Genomic DNA, 17,086 nt, shown 5'->3' on the forward strand with positions numbered 1-17,086 from the left:
TTTTTAAAATCCATTTTTAGTGACACTGATAACTGAGAAAATGTTGCTGGATTTTTTTTCTGGTCCAGCACAGGACTTTCTAAGTCTATTAGGGGGATGCTGCCTATTTTGACCATATTATTTCCCACCATGAGAAAAAGAATAGAATAAATATTAATAATATTAATAAAAGAATAGAACAAATAATAGGATAAATAGAATATGCTTATTTAGAAAATTGACAGTAACTGGCTTTGAAGGAAAGTTGGTTAAGCTGGAGATTCAGTTGCAAGCTTTGCCCCCTTCCTTTCCCCTGAGAAAGTAGACACAGAAACATGTGTTCAGGAAGTTTTGGCTCAATGAGTCATGCTTGCACAGCTAGACCTCCTTGTGATGTCTGTAGGCTTCGTGGGAGGTTCATACCCAGAGCAGAGGTAAAAGTCACTCTGTTAAGTGGCTGTGCCCTCCGAGGTCATACACTGCTGGGTGGCATGAGCTACACAGTCAGCTTCCTTGACATAACCACCAAACTGCAGGTAAGAGACGGTGATGCTTTCCCTGTCCTCCATCTTAATGCTGTCATTGGGAGGAAATGGCTGGTTTCTCTGAAACTGGTTTGGAATCTGGAACCAGACTTTTAATTTCTTCCATAGGGAGTCATCTTCACTGGAAAACACACCAAAGGAAATAGGAACTACTATCCGCATCCTGATTCCCTTGTCATTAGTGCCTCCCACATACTTTATGACTTTGGGCGTTGCTTCCCATAGATCCTCACCCACAGGCTTGTCACTTCCACTGTGGCAAACCTTCTGCCTTCACAGGTCTTCTTTATAGGAGACTTCTTCCTTGCCTCCTTTGTTTAGGACCTGCCAAGGCCCTGTCTCTATGCTTTCAAAGAGCAAGTTCTTGATCATGCCCAAATGCTGTGGCTATGGTGCTCTGGACATACCAGTGGATCATCCAGTTCTCTTTTTTAATGTTATTTTGATGCATAAAATAGTAAACTCAAACATTCCTTTGTTTTGACTGGCTTATATGTTACTATAATGATCAGTAATACAAGTAGCACTTATTTACAACATGTTTTCCAGTAAAATCACATTACTTAAAAAAAATGAGAACAGAAGTTAAGAGGAAAAAAAAAATGCAGGCAAACATGGGGTGATCAACCATGTCCATCTGGGAGGGAAATTCTCATTGAGACCTGAAGGGAAATAAGGTCTTCCCAGTCTGTTTAATTTTTAAATTCTGTCCCATATCAAGTCCCATGGATTTTCAGCTTCTATTGTACATATTCTTTAACCCATGGGAACTTGGAGTATGTATCTGTGGCAAAGCAGATACGTTGACGTAGTTAAGACAGAAGCTACTTTGCTGGAGATACTGTAAGTAGGTAAATATGGCAAAGATAGAGTTCAGACTAACAAGTACTCCACCATGCTAAGATACTTGTATCTATTCCTTATGCACATGAAGAACCAATGAAGGATTCTGAGCAGAAAAGGAACTTAACTATATTTGACATTTGAGAATTTAACATCGGATTCAGCAGGAAATATAAAACTGTCCAGGGAAGAAATTTGAGTCATGGAGTTTGTTAGAGTAAAAAATGACCTTCTTGGCAGCAGGTCAGTAATAGCTGTGAGGAGAACCCAGAAACGATTTCAAACTTAGACCACAGACCCTGCAAAAATAAATTTATTGAAGTATTTACTAATCTTAATTTCATTAACTTTTATGGAGTGCTTACTGTAAATCTTGGACCTAAGAATATAGTGTTATTGAAGTGTAAAATGGTGAAGTATTTTACCTTGTCAAGGAAATGAGGGAAGTGACTGCAGCTGAGAAGGAGCGGTGAGGGTTCACGGAGGTAAAGAAGGGCAGAGAGGGTATTTCAAACTGTAGGAACAACCTTTGCAATTCCTGTGGCAGGATAGGGCTTGGCAAGTGTGGAAAACTAGTTTAAGTCTAATAGTGACTTCAGAAGACAGAAAAGAGGGTTCATGGTGTGAGGGGAGACTGAAGACACAACTAAGGACTGGACCAGGAAGGATGCCATAGACTGTGTTAAGAATTTCTCCTTTAACAATAGGATTTGGACATTCAACTACCTTTGCTTTGGTTTTACTTGCTTCTCTTGAATGCTTTTAAGAAAGATCTAGGACAAATGTTTTTCCCCACAACCTTGGATTATTTGAAGTTAAAGCCCATTCTGCCTTTGAGAGAAAAAGAAAAAAAATGTGTATTTTGATTTTGGGGAGATGTCAAAAAAATGTTTCTGGTTGTCCTTGCCTTCTTGTTCTCCCTGTGGAAAGAAAAAAGCTGATGTGGACCCAGGGACCCTAGCATTGATCGGGAGTTGGGGGGATGGAGGAAGAGGAGTGAGGAGACAGGAGATGTTATATTGTAATGATTGGGAAACCTGAACAACATCATGAGAAAAGCTAGAGGACCCACAAGGAAATAAGTGAATGGACCTTGCAAAATATATTCACTTGCATAAGACCTTCTCAATAACTCAGAATCACTGATCAGGACCACATATGGGTCCATTTGATTTTTACCCATGCCATGGGATGTATATAACTAATTTTGGCTACCTTTTATGGCCATCCTACAGCGTGTGCCCCCAAGATCTTTAGCATGCTTTAGGAAGGAACATTCTCTACATTAGAGGGCTGGGATTAAGCTGGACCAGCTTGAGATTACTAGACCAGAATAATAATTATTCATTTTTTGTGAAGAACAATGAGAAGGCAATGGCTGGTCTTAATATATTTGTATTTTAAAGCAGCACTCTGGCTGCAGAATGTGGAAAACTAGATTCTGGAGAGAATGCACACAGCATTTGCTGACTATTTTAATGGGCTTGTCTACAGATTGTGTACCATTGATGTTACAGTAGAAATGGAGAAAAAAATGGATAGGAAAGGATTAGTAGGTCACTTAAAAAACTTATAGCTTAAGGAAGAGAGGAGTCAAGATGGTGGAGAAGTAGCAGGCTGAGACTACATCAGGTAGCAGGAGATCAGCTAGATAGCTTATCTAAAGATTGCAAACACCTACAAATCCAATGGGAGATTGAAGAGAAGAAGAACAACAATTCTAGAAACAGAAAATCAACCACTTTCTGAAAGGACTGGCAGAGAAGTGAATCCAAAGCAACGGGAAGATAGACCGTGGGGGGAGGGGCCGGCTCCTCCACAAGTGGCAGAGCAATGGAGCACTAAATCAGGACTTTTAAAAGACTGTTCCACTGAGGGACATCGCTCCAGAGACTAAACCGGGATGAACCCCACGCAGGGTCAGTGTGGCCTCAGGTCCTGCAGGGTCACAGAAGGATCGGGGGTGTCTGAGTGTCGCAGAGCTTACAGGTATTAGAACAGGGAAGCCGGCTACAGAGGCGAGGAGTGAGCTCTCAGCTTGGGGTTACCTTGAACTGGTACCAGGCTCGGTGAGCTCAGAGTGTGGCCAGAGGCCAGGGAGACGGGAGTGACTGGGCGCTATTCTCTGAGGGCACACTGAGGAGTGGTGCCCCGAGCTCTCGGCTCCTCCGGGTGGGAGACTGGGAGGCTGCCATTCTCATTCCCATCCTCTGGAACTCTACAGAAAGCAGGGGAAAAAAGCTCCTGAAAGCAAACCCGAGCTGATTACTCAGACCGGCCCCTGGTAAGGGCGGTGCAATTCTGCCTGGGGCAAAGACACTTGAGAATCACTACAATAGGCCCCTCCCCCAGAAGATCAATAAGAAATCCAGCCAGGACCAAGTTCACCTACGAAGGAGTGCAGGTTCAATACCAAGGAGAGCAGCAGAGTTCCAGAGGAGGAGAGAGCAAAGCATGGAACTCAGCCTTTCTCCCCATGATTCTTTAGTCTTCCAGTTAATTTAATGTTTTTTTCAATTTTTTTTCTTCTGCTAAATTTTTTTTAACTTTTACCCTTTTCTTTTTTAACGTTTTTTAACTAGTTTATCTAATATATATATATTTTTTCTTTTTTGTATTTTTTCTTTATTCGTTTTCTTTTAATTGTTTCTTTTTTTTTCTGAACCTCTTTTTATCCCCTTTCTCCCCCCCATGATTTGGGATCTCTTCTGATTTGGTTAAAGCATATTTTCCTGGGGTCTTTGCCACCCTTTTAGTGTTTTACTTGCTCCTTCATATACTCTTAAGTGAACAAAATCAAAAGGTGGAAAAATTCACCACAAAAAAAAAGAAGAGGCAGTACCAAAGGCTAGGGACCTAATCAATACAGACATTGGTAATATGTCAGATCTAGAGTTCAGAATGACGATTCTCAAGGTTCTAGCTGGGCTCGAAAAAGGCATGGAAGATATTAGAGAAACCCTCTCAAGAGATATAAAAGCCCTTTCTGGAGAAATAAAAGAACTAAAATCTAACCAAGTTGAAATCAAAAAAGCTATTAATGAGGTGCAATCAAAAATGGAGGCTCTCACTGCTAGGATAAATGAGGCAGAAGAAAGAATTAGGGATATAGAAGACCAAATGACAGAGAATAAAGAAGCTGAGCAAAAGAGGGACAAACAGCTACTGGACCACGAGGGGAGAATTCGAGAGATAAGTGACACCATAAGACAAAACAACATTAGAATAATTGGGATTCCAGAAGAAGAGAGAGGGGAGCAGAAGGTACATTAGAGAGAACTATTGGAGAGAATTTCCCCAATATGGCAAAGGGAACAAGCATCAAAATCCAGAAGGTGCAGAGAACCCCCCTCAAAATCAACAAGAATAGGTCCACACCCCATCACCTAATAATAAAATTTACAAGTCTTAGTGACAAAGAAAATCCTGAAAGCAGCCCGGGAAAAGAAGTCTGTAACATACAATGGTAAAAATATTAGATTGGCAGCAGACTTATCCACAGAGACCTGGCAGGCCAGAAAGAGCTGGCATGATATATTCAGAGCACTAAACGAGAAAAACATGCAGCCAAGAATACTATATCCAGCTAGGCTATCATTGAAAATAGAAGGCGAGATAAAAATCTTCCAGGACAAACAAAAACTGAAAGAATTTGTAAACACCAAACCAGCTCTACAGGAAATATTGAAAGGGGTCCTCTAAGCAAAGAGAGAGCCTAAAAGTAGTAGATCAGAAAGGAACAGAGACAATATACAGTAACAGTCACCCTACAGACAATACAATGGCACTAAATTCATATCTCTCAATAATTACCCTGAATGTTAATGGGCTAAATGCCCCAATCAAAAACACAGGGTATCAGAATGGATAAAAAAACAAAACCCATCTATATGTTGCCTACAAGAAACTCATTTTAAACCCGAAGACACCTCTAGATTTAAAGTGAGGGGGGTGGAAAAGAATTTACCATGCTAATGGACATCAGAAGAAAGCAGGAGTGGCAATCCTTATATAAGATAAATTGGATTTTAAGCCAAAGACTGTAATAAGAGATGAGGAAGGACACCATATCATACTCAAAGGATCTGTCCAACAAGAAGATCTAACAATTTTAAATATCTATGCCCCTAACGTGGGAGCAGCCAACTATATAAACCAATTAATAACAAAATCAAAGAAACACATCAACAATAATAAAATAATCGTAGGGGACTTTAACACTCCCCTCACTGAAATGGACAGGTCATCCAAGCAAAAGGAAATCAAGGCCTTAAATGACACATTGCACCAGATGGACATCACAGATATATTCAGAACATTTCATCCCAAAGCAACAGGATACACATTCTTCTCTAGTGCACATGGAACATTCTCCAGAATAGATCATATCCTGGGTCCCAAATCAGGTCTCAACTGGTATCAAAAGATTGGGATCATTCCCTGCATATTTTCAGACCACAATGCTCTGAAGCTAGAACTCAATCACAAGAGGAAATTTGGAAAGAACCCAAATACATGGAGACTAAACAACATTCTTCTAAAGATTGAATGGGTCAACCAGGAAATTAAAGAAGAATTGAAAAAATTCATGGAAACAAATGATAATGAAAACACAATGGTTCAAAATCTGTGGGACACAGCAAAGGCAGTCCTGAGAGGAAAATATATAGCGGTACAAGCCTTTCTCAAGAAACAAGAAAGGTCTCAAGTGCACAACCTAACCCTACACCTAAAGGAGCTGGAGAAAGAACAAGTAAGAAACCCTAAACCCAGTAAGAGAAGAGAAATCATAAAGATCAGAGCAGAAATCAATGAAATAGAAACCAAAAGAAGCATAGAGCAAGTCAACGAAACTAGGAGCTTGTTCTTTGAAAGAATTAATAAGATTGATAAACCCCTGGCCAGACTTATCAAAAAGAAAAGAGAAAGGACCCAAATAAATCATGAATGAAAGAGGAGAGATCACAACTAACACCAAAGAAATACAAACAATTATAAGAACATACTATGAGCAACTCTACACCAACAAAAAAAATTTGACAATCTGGAAGAAATGGATGCATTCCTAGAGACATATAAACTACCACCACTGAACCAGGAAGAAATAGAAAACCTGAACAGACCCATAACCAGTAAGGAGATTGAAACAGTCATCAAAAATCTCCAAACAAAAGCCCAGGGCTAGACGGCTTCCTGGGGGAATTCTACCAAACATTTAAAGAAGAACTAATTCCTATTCTCCTGAAACTGTTCCAAAAAATAGAAATGGAAGGAAAACTTCCAAACTCATTTTATGAGGCCATAAAATCACCTTGATCCCAAAACCAGACAAGGATCCCATCAAAAAAGAGAACTACAGACCAATATCCTTGATGAACACAGATGCAAAAATTCTAACCAAAATACTAGCCAATAGGATTCAACAGTACATTAAAAGGATTATTCACCACGACCAAGTGGGATTTATTCCAGGGCTGCAAGGTTGGTTCAACATCCGCAAATCAATCAATGTGATACAACACATTAATAAAAGAAAGAACAAGAACCATATGATACTCTCCATAGATGCTGAAAAAGCATTTGACAAAGTACAGCATCCCTTCCTGATCAAAACTTTTCAAAGTGTAGGGATAGAGGGCACATACCTCAATATTATCAAAGCCATCTATGAAAAACCCACAGCAAATATCATTCTCAATGGAGAAAAACTGAAAGCTTTTATGCTAAGGTCAGGAACATGGCAGGGATGTCCATTATCACCACTGCTATTCAACATAGCACTAGAAGTCCTAGCCTCAGCAATCAGACAACAAAAGGAAATTAAAGGCATCCAAATAGGCAAAGAAGAAGTCAAACTATCACTCTTTGCAGATGATATGATACTATATGTGGAAAACCCAAAAGACTCCACTCCAAAACTGCTAGAACTTGTACAGGAATTCAGTAAAGTGTCAGGATATAAAATCAATGCCCAGAAATCAGTTGCATTTCTCTACACCAACAACAAGACAGTGAAAGAGAAATTAAGGAGTCAATCCCATTTACAATTGCACCCAACACTATAAGATACCTAGGAATAAACCTAACCAAAGAGACTAAGAATCTATACTCAGAAAACTATAAAGTACTCATGAAAGAAATTGAGGAAGACACAAAGAAATGGAAAAATGTTCCATGCTCCTGGATTGGAAGAACAAATATTGTGAAAATGTCTATGCTACCTAAAGCAATCTACACATTTAATGCAATTCCTATCAAAATACCATCCATTTTTTTCAAAGAAATGGAACAAATAATCCTAAAATTTATATGGAACCAGAAAAGACCTCGAATAGCCAAAGGAATATTAAAAAAGAAAGCCAAAGTTGGTGGCATCACAATTCCAGACTTCAAGCTCTATTACAAAGCTGTCATCATCAAGACAGCATGGTACTGGCACAAAAACAGACACATAGATCAATGGAACAGAATAGAGAGCCCAGAAATAGACCCTCAACTCTATGGTCAACTCATCTTCGACAAAGCAGGAAAGAATGTCCAATGGAAAAAAGACAGCCTCTTCAATAAATGGTGTTGGGAAAATTGGACAGCCACATGCAGAAAAATGAAATTGGATCATTTCCTTACACTACACACGAAAATAGACTCAAAATGGATGAAGGATCTCAATGTGAGAAAGGAATCCATCAAAGTCCTTGAGGAGAACACAGGCAGCAACCTCTTCGACCTCAGCCGCAGCAACATCTTCCTAGGAACATCGCCAAAGGCAAGGGAAGCAAGGGCAAAAATGAACTATTGGGATTTTATCAAGATCAAAAGCTTTTGCACAGCAAAGGAAACAGTTAACAAAACCAAAAGACAACTGACAGAATGGGAGAAGATATTTGCAAATGACATATCGGATAAAGGGCTAGTGTCCAAAATCTATAAAGAACTTAGCAAACTCAACACCCAAAGAACAAATAATCCAATCAAGAAATGGGCAGAGGACATGAACAGACATTTCTGCAAAGAAGACATCTAGATGGCCAACAGACACATGAAAAAGTTCTCCACATCACTTGGCATCAGGGAAATACAAATCAAAACCACAATGAGATATCACCTCACACCAGTCAGAGTGGCTAAAATGAACAAGTCAGGAAATGACAGATGCTGGCAAGGATGCGGAGAAAGGGGAACCCTCCTACACTGCTGGTGGGAATGCAAGCTGGTGCAGCCACTCTGGAAAACTGTGGAGATTCCTCAAAATGTTGAAAATAGAGCTACCCTATGACCCAGCAATTGCACTACTGGATATTTACCCTAAAGATACAAACATAGTGATCCAAAGGGGCACGTGCACCCGAATGTTTATAGCAGCAATGTCTACAATAGCCAAACTATGGAAAGAACCTAGGTGTCCATCAATAGATGTATGGATAAAGAAGATGTGGTATATATACACAATGGAATCCTATGCAGCCATCAAAAGAAATGAAATCTTGCCATTTGCGACAACATGGGTGGAACTAGAGGGTATCATGCTTAGCGAAATAAGTCAATTGGAGAAAGACAATTATCATATGATCTCCTTGATATGAGGAAGTGGAGATGCAACATGGTGGGTTAAGGGGGTAGTAGAAGAATAAATGAAACAAGATGGGATTGGGAGGGAGGGAAACCATAAGTGACTCTTAATCTCATAAAACAAACTGAGGGTTGCTGGTGGCGGGGGGTTGGGAGAGGGGGGTGAGATTATGGACATTGGGGAAGGTATGTGCTATGGTGAGTGCTGTGAAGTGTGTAAACCTGGCAATTCACAGACCTGTACCCCTGGGGATAAAAATATATATATTTATGAAAATTAAAAAATTATAAAAAAAAACCATATAGCTTATTGATGTGATATTGAACATGAGAAGTAAACATTGTGTCAAAGGATTCCAAGTCATCTGAATAGGAAAACTAATCAGTGTGGTCTTCACAAGTTGAAGAGAAAGTTAGAAAAAAAAAATCTATGTTGTCCATCAAGAAGTTGCAAATGTAGATCTGAAACAGTTAAAAGTTGGAGGTTCTTGATTTCCATCATTTGCAGAGGATCAACAACAAAACATAGTAGAAGTCACTTGATAGAATTTACAGTTTCATCTAGTATTCAGAGAACTCTAGGATAAATATCAGGGCACCATTTTATGGATGAGAAAAACAAGGCTCATAGAGTGTAATTTGCATAGGATCTGATTTCAAGATTTACCTCCTTTAATTATTATCATTTTCTGTCTCTCTATGAATGGATGAGTTTGTAAAAGGAAGATAAGAATCTCCAGCAAAGGAGAATGAAAAAGAAGACAGAAAACCATTCGAAGAAAGCCAGGAGTTGAAGTAATTTTGAAATCAGTGGTGGAGATTTGATGGTTTTTGACTATTGGTGTTAATGGAGTTTGTTAACCTTGTAGAGTACCCCAAAGATGTGTATGATGAGGAATTGAAAACAAGTTATTTTTATTATCATTCAGAAAATTTTGTTGAGCAAGTAATCTGTGCCAGGTACTCCTCCAGATGCTGCAAACAGAATAGTGAACAGAACGGAAAAATAACCTTTCTAATAGATTAAATTCTGGTAGGACATACCACAATTACTAAAGAGAAGTAGTCTCTGGGTGGACACCAGATAATCATGAGTTGAAGTATTCAGAGGAGGTAATGTTGGAGTGGGATAAAGGGTACATGCTTATTGCTGTGCCTGGTGTTAGGAGAAAGGATGTACTATACGGATTGATGAGATATGTTGATAGCATGTTCAAAAACCAGACTAAGATGGGACTAGATACATTTGAGGGGTCCCTGGATGTATATGACCTCCTCTTCTTCTGCAGCTTCTAACTAACAGGCTAAAGGGGAATTTTTTTAAACTAACATACAATGTTAATTTTAGGGGTATAATGTATTGAGTAAACAAATCTATACGTTACTTACTGTTCATCACAATAAGTGTGGTCACCGTACTACATTACTAATTAACTAATTACCGATGTTGTACTTTATATCTCCATGATTTATAATTGGAAGTTTGTTCTTGATACCCTTTATTTCACCCATCCCCTACCAACCACCCCTTGGCAACCACCAGTTCTCAATTTGAGTCTGTTTTTCTTTTTTTTTTTTTTCTGTCTCATTTGTTTTGGTTTTAGATTCCAGATGTAAGTGAAATCATGATATTTGTCTTTCTCTGATTTATTTCATCTTCGTATAATGCCCTCTTGCTCACCCATGCTGTTGCAAATGGCAAGATTTCATTCTTAATAGCTGAGTAATATTTCGTTGTATATATACCACATCTTTATCCACTCATTTATGGATAGACACTTAAGTTGCTTCCATATCTTTGCTACTATAAATAATACTACAGTGAACATTGGGGTGCAAATATCTTTTTGAATTCAGTGTTTTCATTTTTTTTTTTTTTCAGATTTATTTATTTGGTGGGGGGGGCAGAGGGAAAAGGAGAGAAACCCTAGAGCAAACTCCCTGCTGAGCATAGAACTCAATGTGGGGCTTGATCCTAGGACCCTGAGCTCATGACCTGAGCCCAAATCAAGAATCAGCCACTTAACCAACTGAGCTATACAGGTGCCCCAGTGTTTTCATTTTCTTTGGGTGAACACCCACTAGTGGAATTACTGGACCATACGGAAATCCTATTTTTAATTATTTTTTGAGGAATCTTTATATGGCTTTCCACAGTGTTTACACCAATTTACAGATCTACCAACAGGGCGGGAGGGTTCTTTTTCTCCACATCCTCACCAACGCTTCATTTTTTGATTCCAGTCATTCTGACACATGTAAGGTGATATCTTACCATGGTTTAGATTTGCATTTCCCTGATGGTTAGTGATAGAATGGAAATTGTAAGTACTGGTTCTCTAAATTCTGTGTTCTCTGGAAGAAACTGGAAGGCTTATAAAACACAGTGCTGGATTCACTCCACGTTTTTGATTTAGTAGATCTGGGGTAGGGCCCAAGAATTTTCATTTCTAATGGGTTCCCAGGTGATGCTGAGGCTGCTGGTTGGCGGATGACACTTTAAGAATAATTGCCTTAAAAAATAAGTAAATTTTGTAAATAATCAGAATAGTCCAGACCTTTATGACATTCCTGTTCTTTCTCCCAACCAGTTCTTAATCATAGGCAGCCAGAAGCTCTGAGCTAACCTGGGAAATTATGTTCTTATTTAGTTTTTAGAAAGCTGAATATAAATGTTCAACAGGCTGGTTTGCTCGATCCCTGAAGAGGTCCCTATGTCTCATTATAATACAGGCTCCACACACATTGCAGAGTGCCAGTTTTACTGCCAAGGAGCAAGTTCTTAAAAGTGCATTTCACAGAATATAGAAAACAACCAATTAAACTTTTCTCACAGCAGGACCTCCCTTTAAAGTACTCGAATCATGAAGAATAACTTGTATTCCTCCAAAAAGTTGGGTTATGACTAATATTAACTTAAGGTGTGGGATTTTAACATTTGCTTTCTTGTACAGTTATTAACTTCCTATTTTTTTTTAGTAAATGTTCTCATTGCACTCACAAACTGTACCTATTAGAAGCAGCTCGCTCTGTTCAGATTATTCCAATAATCCCCTGGCTGGGCTCCCAATGTCCTCCTCCATTGGTGAATGCTTCCTTGACCCCTGGACTATTTTGTACACATTTCAGTTTTTCTGTTGCCATGTAAATCTGCTCAGATTCTTCTTTCAGGTCAAAGCTTAAATGCTATTTAATTCAGTGAGCTCTATCTTATTCCCTTATGCTAGGTCCAGATTCATTTGCTATAAGTACACACTGGGCATTGATTTTTGGTTTATATTGAAGTAAATATATATAAAAACACATAAACATATATGTATAAATACAAATATATATGTGGGTATACATGAAATACACAAAGGTAGACATATCAATATATCTTCTGGAAGTTATTTCACTTGTACCCCAGCAGCCATCTACATCAAGAATTATGATATTACCAGAACATCATTTGCCATCTTGTCTCCCATTAAAGATCTGGACAGGAAGTTTTAGTGGCCCCAATTCCATGCACCTATAGAACTATTCTCTGTCCTTCACTAGAAGGCAGGTTTAGGCTTTTCCCACTATGGATTTCCTGAATCATGGACAACTTTTATAGAGATTCCAGAGCCCAGCCTCAGCACGAACATGGGCTTCGGAGTTTACAAGAAAAGTGTGTGAAGCTCTTAGAGCCAATGGTACCCTTTTGGAAGACCTGGAGCTTAAAAACTTTACTTTATGGGACTTGTATCGAATTATGATACTGAATATGTAAAACACCCCGCACAAAACTGGCACTGTTTAAGTACCAATTTTTTCTACTGCTTTCCTCTGTGAAGGATATTCCTTATTCTTCCATAATTCTGCCAAATATTTCTGTTCTTGTTCTTGAATTCTCTGCCATCCTATAGAGATGGAAGATATTTTCTTATAGGACATATATAAGATTCTTTTTGATCATGGCATAAAAACATCCACAGTTTTGTCTAGTATGAGCCAAATATGGTTGGTCAATTTATAGTATCTCCAGTCTTCATAATCTTGGTTGAGGTAGATACAGTTATCTCAGATTTTAGGTGATTTGTCAGGTAGAGCTCAAACTCTTGAAAGTAGGATTCACACTTAGGTACTTGTTATTCCTCCAAGCCTCACTGCTTCTGTGTACCTTGTGTCATATGGAGGTTGGGTGCCCATGAGAAGAAACACTGGAATGAAATCAGGAAAAATAGTCATTTATGTGATGTTCACTACAAATTGGTAAGCATTCATGTTTTTAAAAAGATTTTGATTATAATTGTACCTTTCCCATTTTAAATTATTTATCTGTGTTGTAAAACTTGAAGCAATGCTTAAATAATCTTGAACTGAAATCAAGTGGTAGTGTTACATTTGCTGTAGGAATAGAGCAAAATACTTCACACCTAGAATATTGCGTTTGTCAATTCTATACTATCTCTGAAGGAATAGAATGATTAGGTGAACAAGTTACATGGGTAAAACATCTTTTCAAACATTGACTTCTGATGTGTACACTCCATTCCAGCTCTGTCGTATCACGCCTCTCAAAAGAAAGATAAACTTTTAGTACAAGTTGCCATTCAGTCCACAATTTTAATAAAATTGTAGTTGATAAATATCTTCAAACAGGCATATTGCTATGAGTGTCAAGAACATTGTAATTCACTGTATGTGGTTTTGATGTACTGAGTTTCTGTACCTGAATGTTGTATATCTGTGAGCAGAGTAATTTGTGAGTGGTTTTGCAACAGTACAAGACTGAAATTGCAAGTCTTCCTACTCCTTGCTCTGTGTTCAGTTTTCATGTTGAACTGAAATCTTCATAGTGCCAATGATTCTAAATTAGTTTATTAAAATTTTGAATGAAGATAGAGATTAAATATGTACAAACACTGTGAAAGAGGTTTATACTCCCCTGATTTTCTAGTTTTGTGATATAAACTGAATTTTGTAAGATAAGTATTATAGTAATAGAAATCTACATGAAAATAGTATTCTTGGGGGATGCAGGAGACTTAGTTAAGAGTTTGCCTTCAGCTCAGGTCATGATCCCGTGGTCCCAGGTTGGAGCCACACGCTTCATTCCCTGCGACCTCCCCCGTGTGCACGTGCATGCTCTCTCTCTCTCTCAAATAAAATAGTTTTAAAAAATAGTATTCTTTTTTTGAAAATAGTATTTTTAATTATGAAATTCCAAGCCTATATTTTTAAAATGTGCTATTCCAATTTTATATAATTTAGGTTTTCAAAAGGACCAACTGCTATTTTACATTTTAAATTTTCTTGGTGGGACATGAATATAAATAGGATATAACATCTGCAACTTGTGAGCAAATACCGAATGAAGTAATCTGAAATTTTCTGGAATGGTTGATTTGAATCTATTATGAACTTTTTTTTTAAGTAAAAATTCTTAAGATGACCTCTTTTGCATTAATTATCTACAAATAGGTTTGAAGGAGGGAATGTAAAGCCAAATGATTAAGAGTATTATTGAGAATTTTTTACTTTGCTATTTTTTTTATTATCTTTTAAAAAGATTTTATTTTTTTATTTGACAGAGAGAGATCATGAGTAGGCAGAGAGGAAGGCAGAGGGGGAGGGGGAAGCAGGCTCCCTGCTGAGTAGAGAGATTGATTCTGGGCTAGCTCCCAGGACCCTGAGATCATGACCTGAGTAAAAGGCAGAGGCTTAACCCAGTGAGCCACCCAGGCGCCCCTGTAATTTTTTATAGGTTACTTCATGCATTTTAATAAAATGCATGAAATTTAATAAAACATGCAGTAAATGAATGCCTATTTCGCCTTGATACAAGTAACAGAAAAACTTCAGATGATTCATTTAAATATCTAAATCTCAAACATTTTAGTATGAGAGACCTAACATATGACATACAGGATTCTCAGGATAAAAATGTAAGTATCTCTTGCTAATCATCAATGTTCAAAATAACCTCTTATAGGATATTTGATGCACTAATCTGGTTTCTGCTAAAGGTAAGGAATAACTAAAGAAAAATGCCCCCATAATGTGGTTGGATAATCTATCCAATCCATTTCATAGATTTTTACTTAATATCTATTTGGCAGAGTGTGATGAAAAATAAAGACAAGGTTCTTGTCTTCATGGTATTCATAGTTGGTAGGTTATGCATACATGCAACAGAAAATCACATTAATTATTTAAATGTACTTGCTAAATATTACATGAAGAAAATATAAAATAATATAACAATACTCTAACAAGGAACTCCCCAAATATCCTAGAGAGTCAGGCACAGAGTTCTAAAATTGTAAGATGTAATTTCAGACAATCTGAAAGGTGATACAAGATTTTCAAGGCTAGAAGGAATACGTATATATACATATATATACGTGTATATATATATACATACGTATATATATATACACACACACATATATATATATATGTACACACACACACACACACATATATGCAGTGTTCTGAGGGGAGAAATGAGGATTTATTTTAAATAAAGACATGGAGACTGAGGTAGCAAAAACAGTTGCAAGAGTTCATTAAATTGAAACTGTTGCGCTAGGTTGTGGTTATGTCCGTTAGGTTCAAGATTTTATAAATCTATCCTAATACCAGAAGGGAGGCAAAGCATATTGAGGAGAGAATTGGCCTGATCAGACATGCAAGTTTGACTTTTGTCAAGATTATTCTAGGTTCTCTGTAAACAATGGTAAAGTGCAATTTGGACAGATTGTAAGATGCCTGAGAGTTATCCAAGTGGAAATCCTGAATAGGCAGTTAGATATGTGTGCATAGGACTTAATAATGAGGTCTCACCTATAGTTAAACTTGGAGTTTGTTGGGATTGTAGGGGAAGAACAATTTTGTCTTCTGAGTCCTTGGCTGAGACTCCAGTAATTGGACAAAAAGTAGCAAGAGATAAATAGGAGTTTGTTAACATGTTTATATCATGTATAGGTGAGAAGATATATAGGGGGAAATGAGTTACTCAAAAGGATGTCTTTAAGATTCAAGTTTAAATATCATCTTCACAGGGAAAAGAGGGGAGCCTTGAAGACCTTTAAGGGGAGAGTCCATGAGTTTTAGGATGAATAGGCCCTTAGAACAGATGGGAGGTGTGATCTTTTGTGATAATTTATGACAAAGCTTTTCTGGATGTAGTGTTGACTTCTAGTCTATTCTGATGAGTCAACCTCCTTTATAATAAAACTCACTCTCAGGAAGTGGACCTATGACAATTGAGTTCCATTTGGAAAATTCATCCTGAGAAAGGAAAATTCAGAGAAAACCTCTACCATCATTTGCTTTTTTTTTTTTTTTTTTTTTAGTACCTGCATCTCAAAATAGCCAATATGGCAAAATGTTATATATAGGACAGTACAATTCTGCTACCCCTCAATATATAGATTGCCTTTTCTTCTATGGAAGGAGATGTGATTCCTCACAAGTTTATTATAGTTTTAAAGGAGAAGAGAGGATAGGACAAAATCCTAAGGAACTCTTATATTTAAAGCTTTAGCAGAAACAGAGAAAACAGGAAGAGCGCAAAGAAGGAAGAATCAGTATTATACACAAACTATGAAAAGTAGAGTAACTTAGAAGGTAAACTGTCTCATGGTTGAGGGCACAGTCAACAGAATCCAGTTCCTGGTTTTGCATGTGTGAAGTCATTGGTGACTTGGGCAGGAGTAGTCACATTGATTTTATTGGCCTATAAATAAGTTGAGTTGTGGAAATGAGTTGTGGAATATAGAGAGGAGAATAATAGTTTCAAAGAGGAACATGGGCTTTGGGAGAGATTTTTATGGAAAGTACTAGATTATGGTTTAAATGATAATTGGAAGGAGGCACACACAGAGTTTAAAGATACAAGGAGGGGCCAGGCATATTTGGCATAAACAGTTCCTGAGTAGAGAGCAAAGAGGAGATGGAAGTAGTATGGATGAATAGAAGAGTGCATTCTGAATATGCACCTGTTATGGAAAAGATACTTTCTCTAGGTGAATAGGAGGAAAAGCTATTAATGGTAGTAGTTTTATATATTTAATGTTTCTGAGTTTTCTAATGTTTCTGCTTTGGTTCTTCTTGCAAAGACATCAACTTTAGTATGGCTGAACCACAAACAACATGGGTTGTTAATGAGAGATGAT

General features: G+C 37.7%; 1 pseudogene; it reads right to left on the reverse strand.

Moving 5' to 3' along the window:
* Positions 1 to 335: 335 nt before the first annotated feature.
* Positions 336 to 12,394, reverse strand: LOC111146935 (annotated as a pseudogene).
* Between the last annotated feature and the right edge of the window lie 4,692 nt (positions 12,395 to 17,086).

Source organism: Enhydra lutris, unplaced genomic scaffold (assembly GCF_002288905.1).
Source record: "Enhydra lutris kenyoni isolate GAN:26980312 unplaced genomic scaffold, ASM228890v2 scaffoldscaffold15, whole genome shotgun sequence".
Lineage (NCBI taxonomy): Eukaryota > Metazoa > Chordata > Mammalia > Carnivora > Mustelidae > Enhydra > Enhydra lutris.